The sequence below is a fragment of the Lutra lutra genome, chromosome 8, assembly GCF_902655055.1.
Source record: "Lutra lutra chromosome 8, mLutLut1.2, whole genome shotgun sequence".
NCBI classification, from domain to species: Eukaryota; Metazoa; Chordata; class Mammalia; order Carnivora; family Mustelidae; genus Lutra; species Lutra lutra.
The window spans coordinates 22584405-22608284 of NC_062285.1; the positions used below are offsets into that span (position 1 = coordinate 22584405).

Below are 23880 nucleotides of genomic sequence, written 5' to 3' on the forward strand. Positions count from 1 at the left end.
GGTTACAAAAATACTCTTAACCTCCTCCGTGTAGAAGGCACGATATTTCGGACAGAATTAACTTCATTCAGAGACACAGGTGTGTAGCATGGGGCTCAGCCAATGGGCGGCCAGTCGCCAGCGTGGGAAATCACAATGACTGCACTAATGTCTTTGAGTGGGATTCTTAATCCTGCCCTATCTGTGCCCCCACGTTCTTGGTGACCTTTGAGAGTCGACAGTATGGAGACCTTGCTCTCTCGGTTTTCCTGAGTATCCTGAAAACCTAGCTTGCAGGTGTGTTTAAATGCTGGACCAGAAAGCCGTTTCAGACACTGCACTGTGCGGGGTGTGTCTCCGTAAGGACATGGTGACCCAACTTGTAGGCCAGCCGTGAACACGACCGCATCTAAAGTCCTAATGGGGATTTGGGAATTTGCAAGCTGTGGTGATGTCAGTTGAATGGGGTGATTTGAACTGACGGAGCGGCCAGCCATGTGCAGAGGAGCTTAGCGGCGGGTGGGGGCTTTAGGAAGGCTGGTTGGCAGGAGGCCACACCGGGGGACAGCTTCTAGCAGGATGGCCTGGATGGAATGAGAGAAAGGAGAAGGTGGATAAAGTGAGATGCGAGAGGCAGGAAAATACCTGGAAGACGTGGTCATTAAAAAAATAATCAGGGGCACCTGGGTGGCTCAGTGGGTTAAGCCTCTGCCTTTGGCTCAGGTCATGACTCCAGGGTCTTGGGATCAAGCCCCGAATCAGGCTCTCTGCTTAGCAGGGAGCCTGCTTCCTCCTCTCTCTCTGCCTGCCACGCTGCCTACTTGTGATCTCTGTCAAATAAATAAATTTTTAAAAAATCTTAAAAAAAAAATCATCACTCATATCACCGGTACTTTCATTTTGGTGTCTCCTGGATGACAAGGGAGTTCGCACGCGTGTTACTAAAAGTCCTCATGGCCTCTTGCAAGGGGCATTCCATCGTCCATTTTACAGCCAAGGGGTCTGAGACGCAGGCTCACAATTTGCTCAGGGTCTCGTGACTAGGAGGGGAGGGAGGAAGGGGGCAAGATTTTCAGTGGAGGCCTTTCTGACTCCAAAGGCACTTTTCCCTTTGCCTTCCTCGATGATGAAATTTTGCTCCCTGTCAACCAACCATTCACAGATATTATTTAGGACCTACTGTGTTCCAGGAGCTGGAGAGGCTGGTTCATTATCAGATTATGTTGTGAAGGAGCGAACGCTGAATGGAGTTTGGCAGATGCCCAGGCTATCATTTTTTTGTTATTCAGAGGACATAACAGTGATTCATAGTAGAGATGAAGTTTTTTGTGTTTTTGTTTTTTTAAGATTTTATTTACTTGAGAGAGAGAGAGAGAGAGAACACGCGCACACTCATACGGGGAGGGGCAGAGGGAAAGAGAGAAGCAGGCTACTGGCTGACCAGGGAGCCCTACTTGGGGCTCTCCATCCTGGGACCCCAGGATCATGACCTGAACTGAAGTCAGACACTTAACACGCTGAGCCACCCTGGTGCTGGGAATTTGGTTTTCACTTGCTTCCTAAATTATACCTGGGAGAGTTAAACATTTTCACCTAGATTTTTTTCCATCTCTTCAGAGACATCGTCTCCAAAATTGGACGTAGCTCATCTCACCCCCTAAAACCCACCAACCCCAGCGGCTTCCGCTCCCAACCTCCGTGTCCGTTCAGGGCAACCAGCACACTACCAAGATGACAAACCTTCATCCCCATGGCCACTCCTTCCTCTTTGGTCACTCAGACCCAGGAGCCATCCTGGCTCATTGTCTCCTGCGTCCACTCCTCTGTTTCGTTCCTGTCACTCATCCAAGCCATTTGGTCCCTCAGCCCTGCAACCCTGGAATTCCCTTCTTCCAGGATCTCCTTTCCTCCACCAACATGTCTGTCTTTGAGCCGCAACCTCTTTTTCTTAATGACTACATTCTTTTTTTTCTTAAGATTTTTTTTTTTTTTAAGATTCATTTATTTATTTATTTGACACAGAGAGAGAGAGACCACAAGTAGGCAGAGAGGCAGGCAGGGCGGGGGGGAAGCAGGCTCCCCGCCAAGAAGAGAAGCCGTCGAGGGGCTCGATCCTAGGATCCTGAGATCATGACCGGAGCCCAAGGCAGAGGCTTGAACCCACTGAGCCACCCAGACGCCCCTAATGATTACGTTCTTAACACTCCCCAGAGATCCAAAGTGAATCACTCCTTCCTTCATCAGGAAGTAAGCTCCATAAAAACAAAAAGAATGTGGGGTCCATGAGGGCAGGGATTTTTTTTCTCTTTTGTTCACTATCTTATCGTCTCACGCCTAGAGAAGTCTGGCACATTCGTTGAATGTTGGATTGATGCATGAGTAATTCATAGAAGAAAGAAGAAAGGAAAGAAGGGAGGGAGGAGGCTAATATTTCTAGTGCTGTTATGTTCGAGCCCTATGCCAGGCACTTTGCATGTGACGGCATTTAATCTCCTCAGGACATAATGATCCACAAATTCACTGACTCAGAATATTGAATAGTGACCATGGGCCAGGCTCTCGGCTAGACGCTGGGGGGAGAGGGAGAAGTGAACAAGGCTTGTGTCCTTGGAATGTTGACTTGAGCTGTGCGTGTGCAAACGGGATGCAGAGAGACAATACTCAGGTAAAGGAACAAGCAAAGAAATTACAATTTGTAATAAAGATGGTGAAGGAAACAGAAGTTTTGCTGCAAAGGAGGTTAAGGCTCAGACATTCAGCTGTGACTTTTGAAGGCCAGGCCGAGCGTGCCCACCCATCCTTCCCGCTGCCCCTCACCAGGCCGCAGTTGCAGAAGGACCCTGAGGTTCTCTCTGTTGGGCGAATATACCGCACTTTTCCGTATTTCCCATATTTCCTCATATTCTGTTCAGCAGATGGGTGTCCTCATTTTCTGTACCGCCTGCAACGCATTTTAGTTCAGGTAAGTTAGAAAGTGTTCATGCCTCCAGGGAACTCCCAGCCTTGTAGAGGGACCAGGAACCACAGAAAGAACTGTACTGCATAGTGGACTGTGGTGAGTGCTCTCATGGAGGTATGAATGAAATACTAACACGTTTAGATAGAAAAATGATCCATAGCCACTTGGGCAGACCGGAAAATATATTTAGAAAAGGTGGTATTCAAAGAATGGCTACACTTTTTATGGCTTTTTGTTGTAGAGAAAGAAGGTTCAAAACCGATAAAAGAGTCTGAGCAAAAATCACCTAGATGGCAGGGTTCTGGGGGAAGGGGGAGCATTTAGGGGAGAGCAGGGATCCCAGTATGGCTGGACTGTAGAGGAGTGGTGGGGGGTGGGGAAGGGAATCGGATGCTAATATGGGACCATGTGTTGGAGGATGAAATGCCAAAGAGAGGAGTTTATCATTAATGCGGTGGGCAGTGGGAATTCACTGCCATTTGTGGCTTGCTTTAGAAAGACTGTTCTAGAATATTTGTGGGGGGTGAATTGAGGAGACCGGTTGGAAGGCTGTTTGCAGTAGATCAGTTGAATGGGGGGCATCCAGTGATGGCCTAGGGAGATGACTGTTTCAAGCTGTGAAGTGAGGAGACAAGCAAGTCAAAGGCCTTAGAGCTTTCTGGATAGGAACCGAGAGAGTGAATGTGGTGTACACAGAAGAAAAATATTGAGGTGGGAAAATAATGTGGGGTGAAAGAGAATTCATTCAAATCCTCTTGTCTGGAAGTATCGTCCTTTCGTAGCCTATATACAGTGAAACCTCACGAGGTGGCTGAGGTATAAGCTGGGTCCCACAATTCTGCCTTTTATCGCACTTCCAGAATGTTCACATGAGTTAATACCCATTGCCTTATGATGGTCTGCTTTCCACAGTTGGTATAAAATTGGGGACTTCTTTGGTATCTTCTAGAACAGTTTCTAAAGTTCAGAGAAAAAGCATAAAGATGAATTCCTGGAAATTTCTTTGAATCTTTTGGGAGAACTAAAAACATATCATAGTTCTCCATAGAGCTATTTATTAGTTGTAATTTCATTGAAGTCTAAAGTACATTCTATGACAAAGGAAAGAGAAGGTGGTCAGTATGTAGGAGGGAAAAAGAGATGTTCATCAATCTATGGAGGGAAAACCTAGTGCAAGTATTTCTAGCTGATGTCAGACAGACGTGAAGCTAGATTTTCAGTATTGGTTTACTGGATGCAAAACTTAAAATGAAACCAGCCCCGTTATAAAAACCAAACATTATTTGAAAGTGGCCTAAAGGACACTGTCAGAGTTTAGTTATTGGCCAAGTGAGATTACCACAAGAAAATAAGAAGGTATTTACTCGTGGCCTCTAATGTTGTTTTTACCATGTTTCAGGATAGAGAAGGTCATCCCACCACAAGAAAATTTGTCCAAGGGCATGTACATCCTGGAAATTGCCTATCTTTAGGAGGTCCCCTAGTTCCTGAGTGGTGGAAGTTTTTTCAGGAGATATTTTGGTAATGGGCCTAATGATAATAATTGTTTAATAGCACAGTTTTAAAGAACTGAAGAAGTTTTAAAAATTTTTTTGATTTTCTTTATGGTAACCTATAAAGCTAAAATGGAAATATATTGATTAAATATATAGTCATAATGTCTTTCCTATATATTTGGGACAAATAAAAGAACTCTATCCCACTTATCTTCCAACTGACTGATGAATTAACCAATCTTCCCCAAAAATGTGGAGATATTTTAGCTCTGGCATTTCATGTTCCTTTAGCCAGTGAAAATTATTTTCTTCAGAACCTTGGATATTACCTCTAGTTTTGGATATGTTTGATAAACACATGTTTATCATGTGTTTAAAATATATCCCATCAAACTTTGGTCTTGTGTATGGTGATGGTTATGATCTGTAGAGGTTAGAAATGAAAATCAAAAGACAAAGTCTCAGAAAAGTAATAAACACATTAAGTCAAAGTAACCCTAAATGCAAATGGAAGGAAATATAAGATAATGATAAAACTATGCAAGGCAAAAGATTAAGGGAACTCTTTACCACAATTATGAGAAATAACGAAGACCATTTCGAGTTAACTGTAACAGAATAAAGGGATTGGCAGCCCTCTCCATAATTCTCCTGCAGTGATTTCTTAAACTACTGAGTAAGGTTTTGTATTTCTAATTAGCTAAGTCTTAGAAATATGCCCTCTAATGTGACTCATATGAACATATGGAGTAACTACAAAAATATTATGGAACTTGAGCTTAATATAGGTTAAACATGTTTTCTCCATATCATAAATGGTGAAAAATTGTTCTGATACAGTACTGTAATGCATTCATCTGTGAGCTCCAGAACTTGAGTTTAGACACGTGTGATTTCGCGTGTCAAGATCAGGGTTTTCGTTTTGCTGACTCTGGGTTGGTTTTCACAGTCCGTGATTTGTGAGCTCTAAGCAATGATAATGGTAACCAGGCATGCCACGATATCCTGACTAAAATTGGACTCTGGCCCAGATAGGAAAGCTAATGGTAATCATAATGAGACCTTGCATGTATTGAGTGCCTACTGTATGCCAAGTGTGAGCCTATTTGCCACGTGTTAACTTGTTTAATCCTCACAACAGCCCTATTATACATTGGAAGAAACTGAGACACAGAGAAGCTGAGTAAGTTACTCAAGCTCACACAGCCAGAACATGGCAGACCTGGGATTTGAACCTAGGACTTCTGGCTCCGGGTCCCACACTTGAAACTTCACTGTTCAGTAGTATCTCAGATGTTGTGGTATTTTTGTACCGCTGTTGGTGACATCCCCACATTTCTTAGGCATTCTTACTGTGATATCTATCTCTTTGGACTTTTTTTTTCTTGTTCTGATGCAGCAACAGGACTCTCTTTGATTCAGAGAATATGGTGCCCTTAATGAATCATCAAGATGTCCGTGAACAATTTCAGGGGTTTTCTGTAGAGATCTCATTTCTTTCCTCCTCCTCCTCCTCCTCCTCTTCCTCCTCCTCCTCCTCCTCCTCCTTCTTCTTCTTCTTCTTCTTCTTCGATCTCATTTCTGAATTCTGACTCAACCCACCAGAATGATTTGATAGTGATGGAGTATGACTCCACACAATTACATGAATGAAAGTCCTCAACCGCATTCACTAGTGGAAAAGAAAGAAACTAACGTTTTTGGAATGCATAGCCTCTGTAACTAGGAACATCTTCTACTCGTTCTCTATTAGTTGGAGTTTTAGGGAGATTTATTAACGTTTAGGGTGCTAATATTGCATCGGCCAAAAGTAATGGGAGAGTTCTGTGGTCTGAGCAATAACAGTGAATCACAGGTCAACCAAGATTCTCAAGGCCAAACTAAACAACGTTACTGAAAATACATGCAAGCTTACTACCCAGTTAAAAAATTTCCTGAGCACCCACCATCTCATTGCTTTTGTGTATCAGAGTTTCCCAGATAATGCTCATCAACACCAGGTTTCTTTTTAAAACAGAGCCTCCTGGGCGCCTGGGTGGCTCAGTGGGTTAAGCCTCTGCCTTCGGCTCAGGTCATGATCTCAAGGTCCTGGGATCGAGTCCCGCAGCAGGCTCTCTGCTCGGCGGGGAGCCTGCTTCCTCCTCTCTCTCTCTGCCTGCCTCTCTACCTACTTGTGCTTTCTCCCTGTCAAATAAATAAATAAAATCTTAAAATAAAAAAATAAAATAAAACAGAGCCTCCTTAAAGCACTTCACACGTATACAAGGCTGAGAGCAACAAATATCATAGTCCCATTGTAGATCCAAGAGGAAAAGAAGGCATGAAAGTGTTAAAAAGCCTGATAAAGTCCTCACTTAGTAGTGGCCCAAATCCTTAGTGGATTGGATTATACTAGAAAGAACCAGTGACCCTCTTCAGCCAATGTGTTTTGAGTCCTGATGTGTGCCAGGCTCCTGGTTGTGAGCTAAGGACACAAAACTGAATAAGCACCTTCTTTGCACTCAAAGGGCCCCTAAATGACTTCTCTCTTCTCTGCTAAATCTTTTTGTCTCTAAGTCTTGTGTGATCATGCTGTCACATCAAGATCTAGTCTAGTAGTTTCATAATGCCCCCTTCTCCCTGCACCACCAACCCTCCCCCCACACCCAGCTAAAGTCGCAGTGCTTTTTACTCGGAAAGCCATGGAAATGTGAAAGTTTACTGTTTTGCTCTCTCTGATAAAATATAGCATAATAACTAGTTGCTGGGTTACTGCATAAAACACAGGCCCCAAATGTAGCCGGGAAGAATAGTTAGCAATTAAGTAAAGGAAATGACTAGTGACTTTGAAACTCAACACACGGCCCATGTACTTCTTAGCAAAGGAAGGCATCTGGGTTACTTAGGCAACTTTTATCACTAAGGAAGTAGTTTTGGTGACTCACACTCATACAGAAGGACTGCTTTCAAAATCTGTTATTTGGTGCCTTTACCATTAGGCTTCTGTTTTCCTTTATCTTTGGACTGGGACAGAAAAAAGCTACATTTGGATGGCACGGGTTTATTACTTAGTAGCATATGATTCTCTGGCTGACCCATGTTTTGAAATGTAATGGACCCGTGGTGATCAGAGTAAAAGGTCAGTAGTTCTCGCCCCATATTGGTATATTAAATGTGGAACTAAGCTTATCTTCTAAGCAGCAAATGTTATGTCTTATATGAACAACATTTCTTGTCCGTTACTTTTTGTTATTTGATGTAACAATACTGCTATTGAAAATACTGGTCTCACTAAAGGGCTTTATACCGTAACCTAAGATGCCTCAGTTTTCCCCCAAGGAGATGAAAAATGGAATTAAATTGTTCATGGAGAGCTGCCTGGAGTATATATTGTGTTGTATATATTATTGCATATTATACATTGTATATACTGTACATTGTATACCTATTGGTATATTGTCTATATTATTATATACAAAAAATAGAGGAACTGGCAGGAAAGTCCTCTGCCAGCTTCTCTCTTCAGATTATCTGTCTGCCCGCTAGATGTTCTAATAGTATTTACTGACAATTGATATTTTTCTGTGTTAAAAAATAGTAGAGAAGTTGTAGAAGAAGTGAGTTAATTCCTAGAGTGATGGGCCGATAATGTGCTTGGAGAATTATGGAAGAACTTACTATTGACAAAGAAAAGTGGGAGCCAAGACCAGATGATTGGGCTCGTGGGTTTAGTTACAGAGGCTCTGACTTTGCCGGGTAACCTTCTCGATATCAGTGTTCAGTGCAGTCAGCATAGGGCTCGCCTGGATTGTCTTTGTATCTTTTGTTCTAACTCCAGAAATCGTGCTATAAGTCTCAAAAGTGTAGCTGTTTTCATTTTGCTTTTAATTCAGCCCTTTTCTGCTTTTAATTTTGTGGCTGGAAAAGCTTGAAGAAGGCAATGAGTCATGACAACCGTTTCTTTTCCTTCCAGATAGAAGCGTTCAGTGTGAGGCCAGGGCACGGAGCACCATTTGTGCGATTCGTGAGCCTTAGCAGCCCCGCCCTCTTCTGTGGGTCCCCTTTCAGGGAACATGGGAGAAGGGATGGTCCAGTGGTTCTCAAAGTGGGGTTCCCAGACCAGCAACATCAGCATCGTCTGCTGTTTGTTGGCAATGCTTTTGCTTCCCACCTTAGGCTGACCGAGTCAGAACTCTGGAGCAGAGGCCCAACAATCTGGTTTTTTTTTTTTTTTTTTTAGATTTTATTTATTTATTTGACAGAGAGAGATCACAAGTAGATGGAGAGGCAGGCAGAGAGAGAGAGAGAGAGGGAAGCAGGCACCCTGCTGAGCAGAGAGCCCGATGCGGGACTTGATCCCAGGACCCTGAGATCATGACCTGAGCCGAAGGCAGCGGCTTAATCCACTGAGCCACCCAGGCGCCCCAACAATCTGGTTTTTAAGAAGACTTCCAGATGATTCTGAGGAGTGCTGATGTCTGAGAACTACCATGCTAGTGAATTATTAGTATTTGTGGCCATGAAGAGTATGAAAACTACAGTGGTTGGAGAGTGGGGACATTGATGAGTCTGTTGATGAGGAAATGAGGAATAGTTAGGAGAGAGAGTTTTAACTTGAGAATCAAAAAATAAAAAGTCTGGAATTTAATGAGGAAGACTGATTGCTTGCAAGAACCTTTGCTTTCTTAGAGAGGGGCAATCCGGATGACTGGGGGACTGTGAACTAACTCTATGGGCATGGTTCTGAAATTCTCAAATAATCTCTCATGAGAGAAGTCATGCCTTTCTGTATGAGGACATACATTCAACTTAGGTTTGTAAAATCCTTTAAGACTCTCATGGGCCATTGGCTTGCCCAGCTCATTTGCATCTTGAGGCCCCTGTTTCTGCATCTGAAAACCATATGCGTTGTTACTTGCCACAAATGATCTCATCAGCATGAAGTCAGAGATTTGGGATATGTAAGAGGATTTGTGAAGTGATCTGATTACTGAAAAACGTGAAGCGTAAGAATGAAGAATAATTACTATCAATATGGACAGGAAAGAGGGGTTTAGAAGGCAATCCAAAAATGGGTGGATATTTCAATTTCCCTTTGACACATATACCCCCTTTAATCCTGGCTCTGTTCTGTAGTACTTTTTGATGTTAAGTAAATCACAGTTTTTCAAAGCTTTTCACTTTAGTTTCCTCAAAAAAAAAAAATCAATGATAATCGACTCAGAGGATTGTTGTGAGAAAAAAGATTAGATTAAAATATGAAAATGGAGCTTGCAAAGGTCAAACATTACACATTTTAGATACTGTTGTTAGGATTGTTGTTGTTTTATGTCTGGGTTGAGGAAGCTTCGCAATTATTGACATAATGACATCCAGGAGTTTGGAATAAATGTGTTCGTCAGCAGATTTTATGATTACAAAAAATAACTATGTTTGCTTTCCTACTAATTCTCCTCCAGTGGAATGTTTTCATTTTCTCATGAAATGAGGGAGATCCACACATGTTTTATTAAAGAAAGCAGCCTGATAATTTTTATCCTTTGAACAGAGAGACTGCATTTCACTCATTCTTTCAGGGAAAGATGACAGATTCTGGAGTCCAGGCTACGTGGTTTAAATTCCCAAGTCCTGCATAAGCCTTGGTTTCCTCGTATATAAGAAGGAGGTGTTAATATAGAGGTATATGAAGATGAAGTGAGAAATATAGATAAAATGCATGGTAGAGGGGCACAAGGTAAGCACCCAATAATGTGGGTTGTTATTAAACTACGGCATGAAAAGGGGTGATAAGTCTGAAAAATCAGGGGCAGGAGAAAATAAGAAGACAAGGGCCCGATCATTTTGCAAATGAAAATTCAAGTAGGTCCCATGACTTTCTGGTGACTCTTACTAAATTAAACAATTCTTTCAAATAGACAAAATTAATCATAGTGATTTATAATCTGCGTATCTACCTAATAGTCAAAATTTCAATCTCGATTTAAAGTTACACATCTTCCCTTTCCAGGCTCCCTCTCCAGGCTTGAGTGTGCTGGTTGCAAGGGAATGGGAGTCCTAGAACTCTCTTTATGAAGTGCTTGCTAACTAAGGTCTCCTACTTCAGGGTTAGATCTCATGGAGAAGAGGTGAGGGAGATAAGAAAGTTCTTTCTTGACAAGTACCATTGGTGATCTAGAGTTTACATGTCTCCATTGGGCATGTGTTTAAAACTGGCCCTTTCTCTAGCAGGTGTGTCTCTGGGGACTTCTCATCATTGGGATGGCTCTCTGAAAGTGTCTTTAACATGCATTCATATTTGGTCTTCCACAGTCACTAGAAGTCATTCAGAAGTATACTCTTTGATTCCTTCAGCTGCGGTAACTTCTTTCCGGGGCCTCATCCTCCCACAGGATCTAAAACAGGGAACTCTCCCTTGTATGGTTCAGATCTGGTCTAAGGGAAATACTTGACTTTCTAAAACTAGGGGATAGAGGATAAGTACAGTTGTAAACACTCAGGGTGGTCCTTTGAAGCTCTTTGTGTGGGTCCTGAGGTGAGTAGCAAACAGCTCCATAGACCTTCTGGGGAAAAAGGTCAATCCACACAGCATGCTGGCAATTTTCTCCAAAAACTTTCCTCTTCTGGGCTCCTGGTTGACTCAGTCGGTTAAGCATCCACTCTTGGTTTTGGCTCAGGTCATGATCGCTGGGTCATAAAATCAAGCCCTGCATTGGGCTCCCCACTCAGGGGAGAATCTACTTCTCTCTCCCCTGCCACACCACCAACTCCATATTTTTATGTGTGTTCTCCCTGTTTCTCTCCCTCTCTAAAATAAAATGAATCTTAAAAACAACAACAACAACAACAACAACAACAACAACAACAACAACAAACTTTCTGCTTCAGTAATCTCCAACTCAGGGCGCCTGCGTGGCTCAGTGGGTTAAAGCCTCTGCCTTTGCCTCAGGTTATGATCTCAGGGTCCTGGGATCGAGTCCCGCATCTGGCTCTCTGCTCGGCGGGGAGCCTGCTTCCCCCTCTCTGCCTGACTCTCTGCCTACTTGTGATCTCTGTCTGTCAAATAAATAAATAAAATCTTTAAAAAAAATAATCTCCAACTCATTTATACCTTCATTTTGGATACCTTCATCATGGAGAGACAGTGATATAACTCTTTCCAGAACCCTTCCTTTGAAAACTTCACGTTATAGTGTTGTCTTTCACTTCAGAATGTGGTTTCTGCTGTGTGCTGCTTCAGTTGAAACTTGTACTTTAACTCCTATGAAAGGAAAGGGGAAAGGATCACTTTGGGAATGGCCTGACTTGGGGAATGCCCTGACTTCTCAGACCATCACCCCCAAGTTGTTGTGGCTGCCAAGGAGAAAATGGTTTGGCCATGCACGAGGGTCAATGGTTTGACCCTCATAAGTGCCCAAATCCAAAAGTAATCCCAAAGTAAATCTTTCAGTGTGAGTGTTTTTTCAGATCTTCAAATTTAATCTTTTTCTCATAGGCAACTTTTTGTTTTTTAATGTGACTAACTTACATTATTCCTGACTTACATGATCAATCTTGGGGCTGACTCATGTTATTGTTTTAGGAGCTAAAATGTGTTTAAAAATGGTGTTCAGATGAAGTTGGAAAACTGTTAACTTTTGCTGGTTCTAATCTGATCCTAAATTCCCACTTGTATTAAATAAACTCGTCTTGAGACAAATTAAATATATCATGTATTGTGTTTAAATTTTCAATTATTATTATTGTTATTATGTTTGCATTTCAGGCATGACATTTTCTAATGTAAGCGTTCACACATGGATATATGTGTACAAGTAAATGCAGCTCTGAACTCAGGCCCAAAATGTCTGTGACTGCCTTGTGGTATTTCTGGAGGTGGGTGTCTAAGTTCACTCTGAATATGGACTTGGACTTGGAATGTTTTTGTAGATACTAGGTACTATTGTGAAAATTGCACGGACCTCTGAAAAATTCCTGGGGATTTGAAAATTGAGTATGCTAGGTATATTTGTCTAGTAGCTCTTAATATCAATTTGGTTATTTTTCTTTTTTTTAAGTATGCTTGAATGGCAACGTGGAGTTAGGATAGCCAAACTTTGAGATAATGACTAAATGCTCATCTATGCACCCATCCACTCAAGGGACTTCTAAAATTGCCAAGAATGGCCAGTAGTCCCTGTACCGGCAAATGAAAGATTATTCCAGACCTTGCTGTGAAAGAGAGGAGAAGGTAAAGAGGTCAAGGCTCTGAGGCAAAGACCCTTTGCTCATCTTTGCTGCCACTTGTATTGGTCCTTCAGGAGCATCACAAATCCTTATCGCCTTTCTCAAGCACATGATGTGTGGCAAGGGGTCTTACAGGAATTAGGAGGATCTGTTTATAGGAAAGATACAGAAAGATAAGGTATGCTAGTCTGCCTGTTCCATGAGTTCTGCTAAACATACCCTAAGGGACAATGCATACATCTCTCAGATCACGGGGCAGCTGTTTTTGGGCTTAGAAAGTTTCTAGGGAAGGCAACTCCCCACAGCCTTCCAAGGGCAGAGTGGTCACACAGGGCCTCAGCATTCCAATGGCCTACACCCTTTTCCGGAAACTTCCTTCACTGCAAGTGGCCCCTGTGTTAACATTTTAGCAAGCCAGGTATTATGGCTGATTTCATGCTCTTCATTAAACCCAACATAAATATTAGAATTTCGTACGATGGTTGCTCATGGTTAAAAATAAATCATCATCATCATAAAACATTGGCACTAATCTGAATTTAAAAAAAAAGCAAGATCTGTATTTTGGTTCCTAGTTGTGAGAAATGAGAGGAATATTTTATTTTTTACCCTGAAAATACTTTGACGACTTTTTTTTTTAAAGATTTTATTTATTTATTTGACAGAGAGAAATCACAAGTAGGCAGAGAGAGAGGAGGAAGCAGGCTCCCTGCTGAGCAGAAAGACCGATGTGGGGCTCGAACCCAGGACCTGGGATCATGACCTGAGCCGAAGGCAGCGGCTTAACCCACTGAGCCACCCAGGCGCCCCCTTTGACGACTTTTTAAGTAAGTACACGGGAACAATATTGGCAAGGCCAGGTGCCTTATACCTTAGTGTTCTTTGCTTTCCTGTCCTCTCATTTTGTCTTTTCGTGTTCTCCTGGTCTCTTTCTTTCCAGGGAGCCAGGGCTGTGCTCAGAGGAGATCATGACCCGTGGAAAGATGACCCGAACCTGTCAACCTGGAGCCAATTTGAGGATATGGAGGCAAAGAGTCAAAACGGAAAGAAAGAAAGAGACTCTTCTGGATTTTGTGCAGCTCTGTAATTTAAACAGGATTGAGCGTGGCAGCAGGCTGCCTGGTGTATCAGAGTGGATGCAAAGATGGTAAACTGGAAGGAGGCCTGGAAATGAGGGAAATGGTCAATGAGCATCACTTGAGACAAAGCAAAGTGCGTGCGTGAGTGTGTGTGTGTGTGTGTGCGCGTGCTGTGTGTTTTAGCAATGTTTAAAAAGGTTTTATTAAATTGGAGGCATCCAGTTTAGGGGGCACCAGGGTGACAACATCAGAAAAGCTTGCAACTCTTGATCTCGGGTTCAAGCCCCACCTTGGGCCTAGACTTACTTAAAAAAATAACAAAAAAATAAATTGGAAGCATCAGGATGAACTTGCAGCTTAAAAAATTTTCCCTTCTAAAGCTGAACGAGTCTAGACTGCCCCTGGTCTTACTCTCTCTAAAGCTGGTTGTGTGGAACATTGAATGTTCTGTTACTCTTCCAGTAAAAGAAGGTTGGGGAGGGGTAACTGGTACCAAATCGGGGGGGGGGGGCAAATATAAAAATGAGCTTAGAATAGGAAGGAATAGCCATGAAATGTTTGCAAAAGAAGAGGAATTCTGGGGGTTCCTAGTAGGTGTGAAAATGTATTTCCAAGTTCCACTGTTTGCCAGTGTGATTCGCCAACAGGAGCAGCAGACACACCCCAAGAAGGGCTGGCCCCCATGAGGACGAACCTGCCTTAGAATATAGTATGTGAACAAGGAAGTATTACAAACCACTGTGGAAGGCGAATCTAGGTATTTGCAGAATAGTTGGGTTTAAAACCTCTTCTTGCATACCAATCAAAATAGATTAAAAAAATGAAGCATAAAAGAAGAGAACATACAGCTGAATGTAACTCATTTTTTCCCCAAGTATAGGACTTCCTAGGCTTAAAAAGACATTGGATAATCACACAGGAAAATTGTGTATATTTGACTGCAGAAAATTAAATACGTTTGTGTCATAAAATATTATAAACCAAATCCAGTGGAAACTGATGAATAGAGAGACATTTTTACAACACACATGGCTGACAGCTTTATAGCCACAAAAAAAACACATTGTGGTAATGCAGTCAGAAACTCATATTATCCCAGTAGCAAAAGAACAAATATGACAAATAACTGACAGAAGAAAATAATTACAGATGTCCCATAAACATGTGATAGTTCATCCTCGATATTAATTTTAAAAGGGAAAATAAAAATAACACACTAATTTTTTGGCCTATAAGATAGACAGAAGTTTAAAATGACAACACTTGTTCATGAGAATAAAGCAGGTGAGCATCCTCAGCCAATGATGACAAGTTGGGCTCGTAATCATTTTGGAAATGCATCAGGAACTTAGGTAGTAATTAATGTCTTTCACCTCATAACCCCCCCTTCTAGACTCTAGCTGATGAGAACATCAGAGCATTTGAATATTTATATGTAAGAATTTCATTGCTCTGTTCACATAGCAAAAAACGGAATCCTCTTAAATGTTCAATACTGAGAGACCAGAAAAAGAAATTATGGATGTTTATGTATTACAGAAGCCACTAAGGTGGGAAAGATACGCAGTGAACAGTTGAAATTGGCTGATTTTTAGGGATGAGGGTGGAATCAAGGCATTTTTGGAAGCTGGATTTTTTTTTAACCTTTTGTAATTTGCTTTACTCCTCCAAATTAGCATGCATTATTCAGAAAATTCAGGAAAAAAATTGCAAAAAAAAAAAAAAAGTAAAGATGAGGGGCGCCTGGGTGGCTCAGTGGTTTAAAGCCTCTGCCTTCGGCTCAGGTCATGGTCCCAGCGTCCTGGGATCGAGCCCCACATTGGGCTCTCTGTTCTGCAGAGAGCTTGCTTCCTCCTCTCTCTGCCTGCCTCCCTGCCTGCTTGTGATCTCTCTCTCTGTCAAATAAATAAATAAAATCTTTAAAAAAAAAAAGTAAAGATGATATGTAAAAAATGATATATCCCTTTGATACAAATGCAAGAGTGATCATGATAAAATGTTAGATGGAAAAAAAAAGGGCATAAAACACAAATGCAGTAAGATGATGATTTTGGTAAAATATAATGAGTGCAAAGACTAGAGAGAGAAATACTACGATTTAGCTATAGTTATCTCTTGTGGCTTTTTAAAATTTTCTTTTTAAATATATTTTCCTATTTTCTGCATTATGTGTAATGGGCATAAATATTTTATTAGCTGTGAACACAGAGGAAGAACAGTCCTCTTACAGTTGGATTGGTCTTTCGATTCTGGGCATTTCTGATGTTATGTTTATTAGGTCTCTTTCCCTTCGGGTGATAATCAGAAAATTGTTTTTCAGATAATGTCTTACATCTATAGGGAAAAAGTAATACAATGGAACTGCAGTCTTAAGCTTTTGGATTTTCAAACTGCAAGGAGACAGAAATAACGCTCTTGGTTGCATTCTTTTCCACGCTATTCTTGAAGTGAGCCCTACAGTAAAAGAAGTAAAAAAAAGGCCACGCAGATTCCTGACATTCTTTCCTAACCAGAATGATTTTTAACCCCTAATGTGATTTTCCCCCCTCAAAATAGATACCATCTCTCGTCTTTCAGTTATTCTTTGATGCCTTCCAAATTTTTTTTTAAATGGGTGCTCTCTCCTGATTTCTTTAAAAAAAAAAAAAAACAGTGTCTGTGATTTGTAAATAAATCTGTTCACCTGGAGAATATTGATTTATGGGACAGTCAGCCAATCGCATGAAAATTTCCCCTTTTGATTCTTTGTAAAAAACAACAACAACAACAACAAAAAAAAACCCAAAACTCTGAATATTAAAAAAGAAAAACTGATAGGGCCTAAGTGGATTTATGAGCATTTTCAACATTCATAAAGCTCTTTGAAACTTACAGGCTTACATTATCATTTATGGTTGATACTGTCCTACTATTAAAACATACTTTGCCATCCACTGAAATTTAGTCTATTTTGGTCCTTCCGTATTCTCTGAATGACTAAACATAGAACAAATCCCTTTGAGGCTTAGACTATATTTTAACTCTGCAGTAATTACCTTAAATGGGAATGAAAGAGTCAGTCTTGATCTCTTCAGGACTCAGGGTAACTCTGTTCATGGTCTCTGGGGTATTCCCAGTGTGAATAGAAAGTTTGGGGGAATCAGTGTTACTTGTGTTATATAATGTTTCCTGGAGTGACTTTGAAAGATTGTAAGCCCAATTTCAACAATGTTAAGTAAATACAAAGTTGCATTGTTTTCTTAGGGAGTGACTAGATCTAGTAAAAATGTTATGGTGTTTTGGTTATTTTTATCACCACTGGATCCTATGAGAATGATCTTAAGTGATATGAGTGTTGGTATCTAGACTTGTACCTAACTAGTAAGGGTAGGGTGAAAAAAATCCTTTATTTATTTACTTATTTAGATTTTATTTATTTATTTGATAGAGAGAGAGATCACAAGCAGGCAGAGAGGCAGGCAGAGAGAGTGGAGGAAGCAGGCTCCCTGCTGAGCAGAAATCCCAATACAGGGCTGGATCCCAGGACCCTGGCATCATGACCTGAGCCAAAGGCAGAGGCTTAACCCACTGAGAGCCACCCAGGCACCCCCATCCCCCAAATTCTTTTATTTGACTTTTTTTCTGCATTTCAGTTTGTTGGTAAGGTGACAACTGTAGTAGTGAGGAAAAAAAAGGCTATGAAGAAAAATGAGGGGTTTTATGGAGCGTGTATGTGTGCGGTTTCTGTAGGGTGTATGTGAGTGTGTGTGTGCACACACGTGTGTTTCTCTCTTCCTGGCCTTGCTGGATCTGGTTAGGGGGATTTGTTTATCTCAAACAGTTCTGAATGTTTGGTGAATTAGCAGAGAACAGGAGCAAAGTAATAAGAGCTCGCTTTTTCATTTTTATCTCCTCTATTCCCATCATGGGTATTGTTTTCCCACCTGAAATAATGAAGGCTATAATAGAAAACAAAAAGGAAAGACATCTTGTTAGAGAATATGCAAATCAGTCTATTGGTAATATAGGCTTTTTGAAAGCATACCAGGAAAATAATTCTCTGTATGTGATTGTTAGAAAAGAGTGGACTATAGTTTCCAGTGTGAGTTGTTCAGATAGGGAAATTGCTGAGATAGAGGAAGGAAACCAGGATTTATTATTCTAGGCACATCACTGAATTTCTCTCTTTCTCTCTCTCTCTGTATCCATTAATTATTGATTAAATATAGACAGTTACCTTGCTAGCAAATATTACCCTTGTTTCATAGATGAAGAAAGTATTAGAGGCAGGATTCACATTGCCTCATTTATTCTAAGGACTCTGTATGTCCCTGGAACAGCATCAAGGTGTCTTTGTGGAAGAAACTGGTCTGAGATTCTAAGTTCTGTTTGTTTGTGAGTCTTCGAGGTTGTCTCTCTTTTGTGAAGCAGAATTAACCTTTTGTCTAACCTTTATAAAACTCATTGTTATAGCAGTTCAGGCCACCTTCTTTGAGTTCTATCGTTGCCTTCGTTCTTTACACCAACGTGTTCTCAGGAAGCAATATATTCTAGCAACCAGGGCTTGCCCTAGTTTGGACTCTGGGCCTTCCCTCCAGTTGTAGAGGCCCAGCAGACAGGGGACAGCTAATAGCTTCTGTACTAAGTTATGGTATAGCCAGTCCTGGAAAGACTTTGGAGGACCCCTGAGTAAAAATTCCCCATTCTCCACCTAGTTGTGGGCTGGGGCAAGTTACCTCAAGTTTCTGAATCTCCATGTCTTCACCAGTCAAACTAAGATTGGGTGAAATCAGTGTCCCCCGGGGTCACTAGGAGGCAGCTACGGGGGTGGGTGAGGGCAGGGGCGATGATCTGGTGTTCTTCTGGGCCCCCTACTATCCATGCTTCAGCAGCAGAACAATTGTGTGTGTGGGTGCACTCGCAAACACACTCGACCTCACCCTCTGCCCCGATTCTGGATGAGATTTTCTTTGAAGAAAAGGTTCTGTATCTAAAAATAGTTGGAAAAACACGGGGAAATAGTCCTTAATATGTCTTCCAGCTCTAAATTTCCTTGGGCTAGGAGAGCCGTTTTAAAGATAGACAATCCCACTATGTTTAATTGGACTAAAATCTAACCTTTAAAATTTACTGCCAAGCATTTTTAAATTAGAAATTTCAGAAAAAATCTGAAAGAGAAAAATCAGTGTCAAGATCTATGACTGAGCACTTTGAGGTGGTAAGCTATAAGGCAAACTGCATGATTTCTATGCTTTTCAGCCAAAAAATCTGTAATGAAATTTCCTTAAGGTTCCAATTTTAAAAAAAGCATTTCTTCTCCTCTTTCTCCTCCTCCCCCTCCTCCTCCTCCTCCTCCTCCTTCTGAGGTAAGTGTAAGATAATATTTACAATCGGAAGTCACTAGAATATACTTTGCAAAGGAAAAGTACCATTCCTTCGAGACATTGTGAAGTTCATCATTTTCCATCTGTTCTTTTTCTCTTGGAAGAAAGAGAAACCTGCTGTTCCTGCGTCTTTTCTTTTGTGACAGTCTATGAACAAGGTGACCGGACACCAGAGGAAGAACAGAAGTGTTGGGCTATAAGGTTTGCTTTTGTGGGAGTTCCTTTTACTCTAAATCTTTGGGGGGCACTTATTTAAAATCCAAGTACAATCTTTAAGCACTTGCTGCATACTTCAACACTGCTCATTCATGAATGGGCTACCCATCAAGGTCATGACTTCAAGAGGCTGATTTTCAAGTAGTTCTGTCCAACAGAACTTTCTATGAGGATGGAAATGTCCTCTCTTTGCTGAACAGTACCGCAGCCACCAGCCACATGTGGCTATTGAAAGGTGTCTCGTATGACTGATGAACTGAGTTTTCAGTGTTAAGCCAGTTTAAACTTAAATCAGCAAATGTGGTTGTTGGTGACCCCATTGGACAGTATAGTTCTGGAGAATCAATAGAATTGGTAAAATCATCTTAGGTTCAGGGGATAGAAGGCAATAAGTTGTTCTTTATTATTGGCACTTGAAGGGCTTAGGTTACAGATTTTTACGTATGAAACCATTTTAAATTAAGTATTTCTTCAGTGCTTGGCACATAAGAGTCAAGGGGGGACGGGATGGTTTTAATAGGTTTCACCTTACTCCACTCCTAGTCCCAGCAACTCAGGCATCCTGGGTGAGGTCCCTCGTAAGTTTCCCCTAAGATTGGCAGATCCGTAGATTTAACTTTCAAGCTACCCTGGTCTTTGCGAGAGTTCTGAGTGAGGCGCTATCTATGTGTGCTGCTGTCTTTTTTCTTACTGCCAATGCTTCTAGACTCAGCAACCCCTCCTCAGTCATGCGTCTGGCTTACAGACATCCAGCCTTTCTGCTCCCAGCCCAGGCTACTCCTGGACACCTCCCACAAAGTTCCCTACAGCCCTTAGAGGTCTATGGCTATAAGCACCACCCTGTAGCATGCTGACCTGACCTCAGTTAGGGCCCCATGTTCAGTTATGGTTCCTAACACAGCTTCACCACCTTGCAGCATGAGCAATTCCAGGGGTCAGAATCATGCCATTGGACACAGTTGAAGGGACTGAGAATGCATCACTCTGAGAATGTCATTAGATGTATACTGTTTATTAAACATGCTTTTCTATTGTGCCAGGCATGGAATGAAGTGCTTTGAATTCTCACTTCATCCTTGTAGCAACCACATGTCCTATTTTTACACGTTGTAGATGTGTCTGTAGGCTCAGAGAGGGTAAGTGACTTTCCCAAAGTCACACAGCTAGGAGGCAGCAGATCTACAATTTCCTATTTAAACTCTCTGGCTCTCAGCCTTGCAGTTTTAACCACAAGGAAATTTATTATTCAAGAGGGACAGTTCTTCAAAATCAGTGCAGAGGGCAAATCTAAAAGGAACTGGATTTGGGGGAGGACTACAGAGAAGGATTTTCTACTAATTCAAGCTCTTCACCACAAACACCTCACTCTGTGAGGCCTGCTGTGCCCAGGAGCAGCTCACAGCTGAGACCTCGTGCTGGCCCATCAGAGCAGTGGTAGAAGGCCTAGAAAAAGTGGGGGCTCACGAGTGATAGATGAACTCTCAGGGTCTTTCTGATTCAAATTTCTTCTGAATCTAATTTCCTCTCTTGAAGACATTTACTGCCATTTTATTCTCATATGACTACTTTTTTATTTTCCATGCAATTCATAAAGACCCTTCTTTTTCTGTGTGAAACCAGAATGTAATTTATTCATCACTCAAATTTGCAGCAAACCTGTGTAAGGATCCACATCACGTTTCGCTGGGGAATAAAGAATGGCCCGGATCATGGAAACTCAAAGATGATTGCCAAAAGTATTTTAAACATTTGGCAGACTTTGTTTAGTTCTGTTAGATATTAATGATCGGTGACATGACAGCCAGGAGAGGAAGAATAAAATATCATTAGATTTCAAGTTATACAATGAGCTCTTAAATCATTGAGATATGCTATTATTATTCTAATATACCCTTAGTGTTCTATTGTGCTCCTTAATTATTCCTGATATGCGTTGTATGTGCCAGGTGTTAACTTGCATTTTGGGCTTCTTTACAAGTGCATTTTCTGTGTTTTGAGGGAAAGGAGACTGCATATCCTAAAAATACTTGTATTTTCAAAAAGTGTGATGAGTGTCTGTGATTAAAATGTAAGCTCTATTAGACATGTCACTGAGGATAACTTTATGGGAAACTATAAGATTAGAAAGCTGTTTTCCTTCTGTAAGAACATTTGGGATTCACTTCGGGAAAGAGTAATTAATGCGTATCTTCATGTTCCCTGTATGTGCCCATCCTACCTTCCTCCTCAACTCCTCCTGTTGCCGCGTGCCCAGCCCACGCAACTTGCGCCAGGGTTTGGAAATGGATGTATACCTAATCCGAGTGGGCCTGACATCTACAGGTGCTCTCATGGAGATGGGCATACATCATGATTAGGGAGAAAGTTCTCATTCTTGAAATGATTGTCGCATGGGATAAGCCTTACAGAGGAAATGCTAGGCAAAGAGATGATGTATATAAGGTAAAAGCTGGGCTGGGAAGCACTGAAAGGATTTTGTGATGGGAACAGGTGGGATATGTGTTTCAGAACACTGCTGGTCATGGAGTTTGCTTGGGGAATTAAACAACTCTGGATTTCTAGACTGGGAGTCTAGAAGGAAGGTTGCACTAGGTAGGTCTGGAAGAAGGTTAGGATTTCTGGGCAATGTAAAGAACGTGAGCAAAGAATGTAAGTTGGGAAACTGAGGCACGAAAGAGGGGAATGCCGACCATTTCAGTCTGCAGCAGAACTGAAGAAGGGGAGGAAACAGAGATCATAAAGAAAAGTGTGTGCTACACTGTGAAGACACCTAAGTATCAGCATGAACAGTTTGGAACTGGCTTATGAGGGAATGGCGGTCCATCTCCTTTCCTCTCAAAAGACTGGTGTTTTCTGTGAACTCTTTCACATATTTTTGGCCTGTCTCTCCCCTATAGGGTTAGATCCTTGGTTATATTTATTTTGACTTACAGTACTAAAGCTAAACAGATTCTAGGTATGTTTAGTATATTGGTTGTTAATGGTACATAAATCACTGTGACTATATAGCCCCCTTTATATATGTGTATATATATAATATATATATTTATATTATTTATAATTTACATTATAAATTATATTATTTAAAATATAATACATATTATGCTATTATGTAATAAATACAAGAAAAGTTTGTTTCATGCATTATATATGTAATGTTAGTGTGCATGTGATTTCTAGAAATGGAGTTGGTTTAAGAGTACATTTGCTTAAAGCAGATTTTACAAATATCTTGATAATTTCAATTTGAGCAGATAATTAACATGTGGCCAAATCAGGACTCAACTTTTGCAGAAATGAATTCAGCTCTAGAATCTTAGAACTGCCCGGACCTCAGCAATCATTTCCCCCTTTTCCTTCCCTTTAATTTGACAGAAGGGGAAATCAGGCTCAGTGCAAAGTCATTGGCAATGCCCGGGCTAAGATTCTGTTCTCTGTTATCTTTCTACCACCCTTCTTCTTCTTCTTCTTTTTTTTAAGATTATTTATTTATTTGACAGAGAGAGAGAGAGAGAGAGAGAAGGAACATAAGCAAGGGGAAGGGTAGAGAAAGAAGCGGACTCCTCGGGGAGCAGGGAGCCCGATGTGGAGCTCCATCCAGGACCCCCGGATCACGACCTGAGCTGAAGGCACACGCTTAACCAACTTAAGACGCTTAACCACCCAGGTGCCCTTTCTGGCACCCTCCTTACCTGAAGTAAGTGACCAATAAAAACAAAACGTTTAAACACCCATACACATTTACAGTGAAAAAATGTCAGAGGAAACGGATCGAAATGGATCAGTTCCATAATCAAAACAGGGCCGTCCTACTTTGTTTATAGTATTTCATTAGCACATCTGCGAAGTTTCTAACAAACCAGGTATTAACTTATTACAAGTGGTATTGCCCCTTTTTTCCTAACACAGGTTAACGTGCCATGGTAATGGGAACAATAGGAGGCCGCGAAATGAGATCATTTCCCCTCGTGGCCGTGGCCATTTTTTACTTTGTTGATCTAACAAACTTGGTCACTGGAGCATCTTGGAACAGCAAGGCCCTGGCACTGGGAGGGGCATAAGTACTTCTACCTTATGGTAACAGTAGATCCTGCTGGGGGCCATTTTCCAAGCTGAGATGCAGGGAAGCCCACTAGCAATGACAGCAGCCGCCCCCACCAACCCCCCACCCCTCCGGTCCTGGCCGGCGCTGGGGCCCGGCTGCAGGGGTGCTGGTTTCTGTGCTTGTAACTGCGGGACCAGCTCGCGAGGGAAGGAGGATTTATCTCGGCAGCCCCGGCACAGGCACAACACCTGGCACGTGGTACGTGCTCAAAACACGCTAGTAAGGTCTGCACACCTCGAGCTCCAAGCGACGGAAAAGCAGGACGCCTGGAAAACGACTTTTTCTGGCGTCTAACCCGTGTTAATTCACTTTGGGGCAAAGGGACATTTCGCCCTTTTTCCTTCCAAGGTCCCTGAATGCACTCTAGAAGGTAGATGGGGCGTAAATCAGGCTGCTATTCACTGTGGAGGCCCCACTGTTTTGTGCCCGTTGTCTCCCCGCTGAGCCCTGCCAGTCCCGCAGGGCCCCGCGCTGCTAGCAG

At 41.7% G+C, this 23880-nt stretch overlaps 1 long non-coding RNA gene across 3 annotated transcripts; it reads left to right on the top strand.

Annotated features, from left to right (window-relative positions):
- Nucleotides 1-2145: 2145 nt before the first annotated feature.
- Nucleotides 2146-14778, top strand: LOC125106657 (uncharacterized). 3 transcript variants are annotated; one of them, XR_007129387.1, is made up of 3 exons: nucleotides 2146-2644; nucleotides 12468-12640; nucleotides 13577-14778. It is a non-coding gene; the product is annotated as an uncharacterized LOC125106657 (long non-coding RNA). The 3 variants fall into 3 exon arrangements; XR_007129389.1 differs by lacking the exon at nucleotides 2146-2644 and adding an exon at nucleotides 6680-7552; XR_007129388.1 differs by lacking the exons at nucleotides 2146-2644; nucleotides 12468-12640 and adding an exon at nucleotides 9995-10538.
- Nucleotides 14779-23880: the final 9102 nt, after the last annotated feature.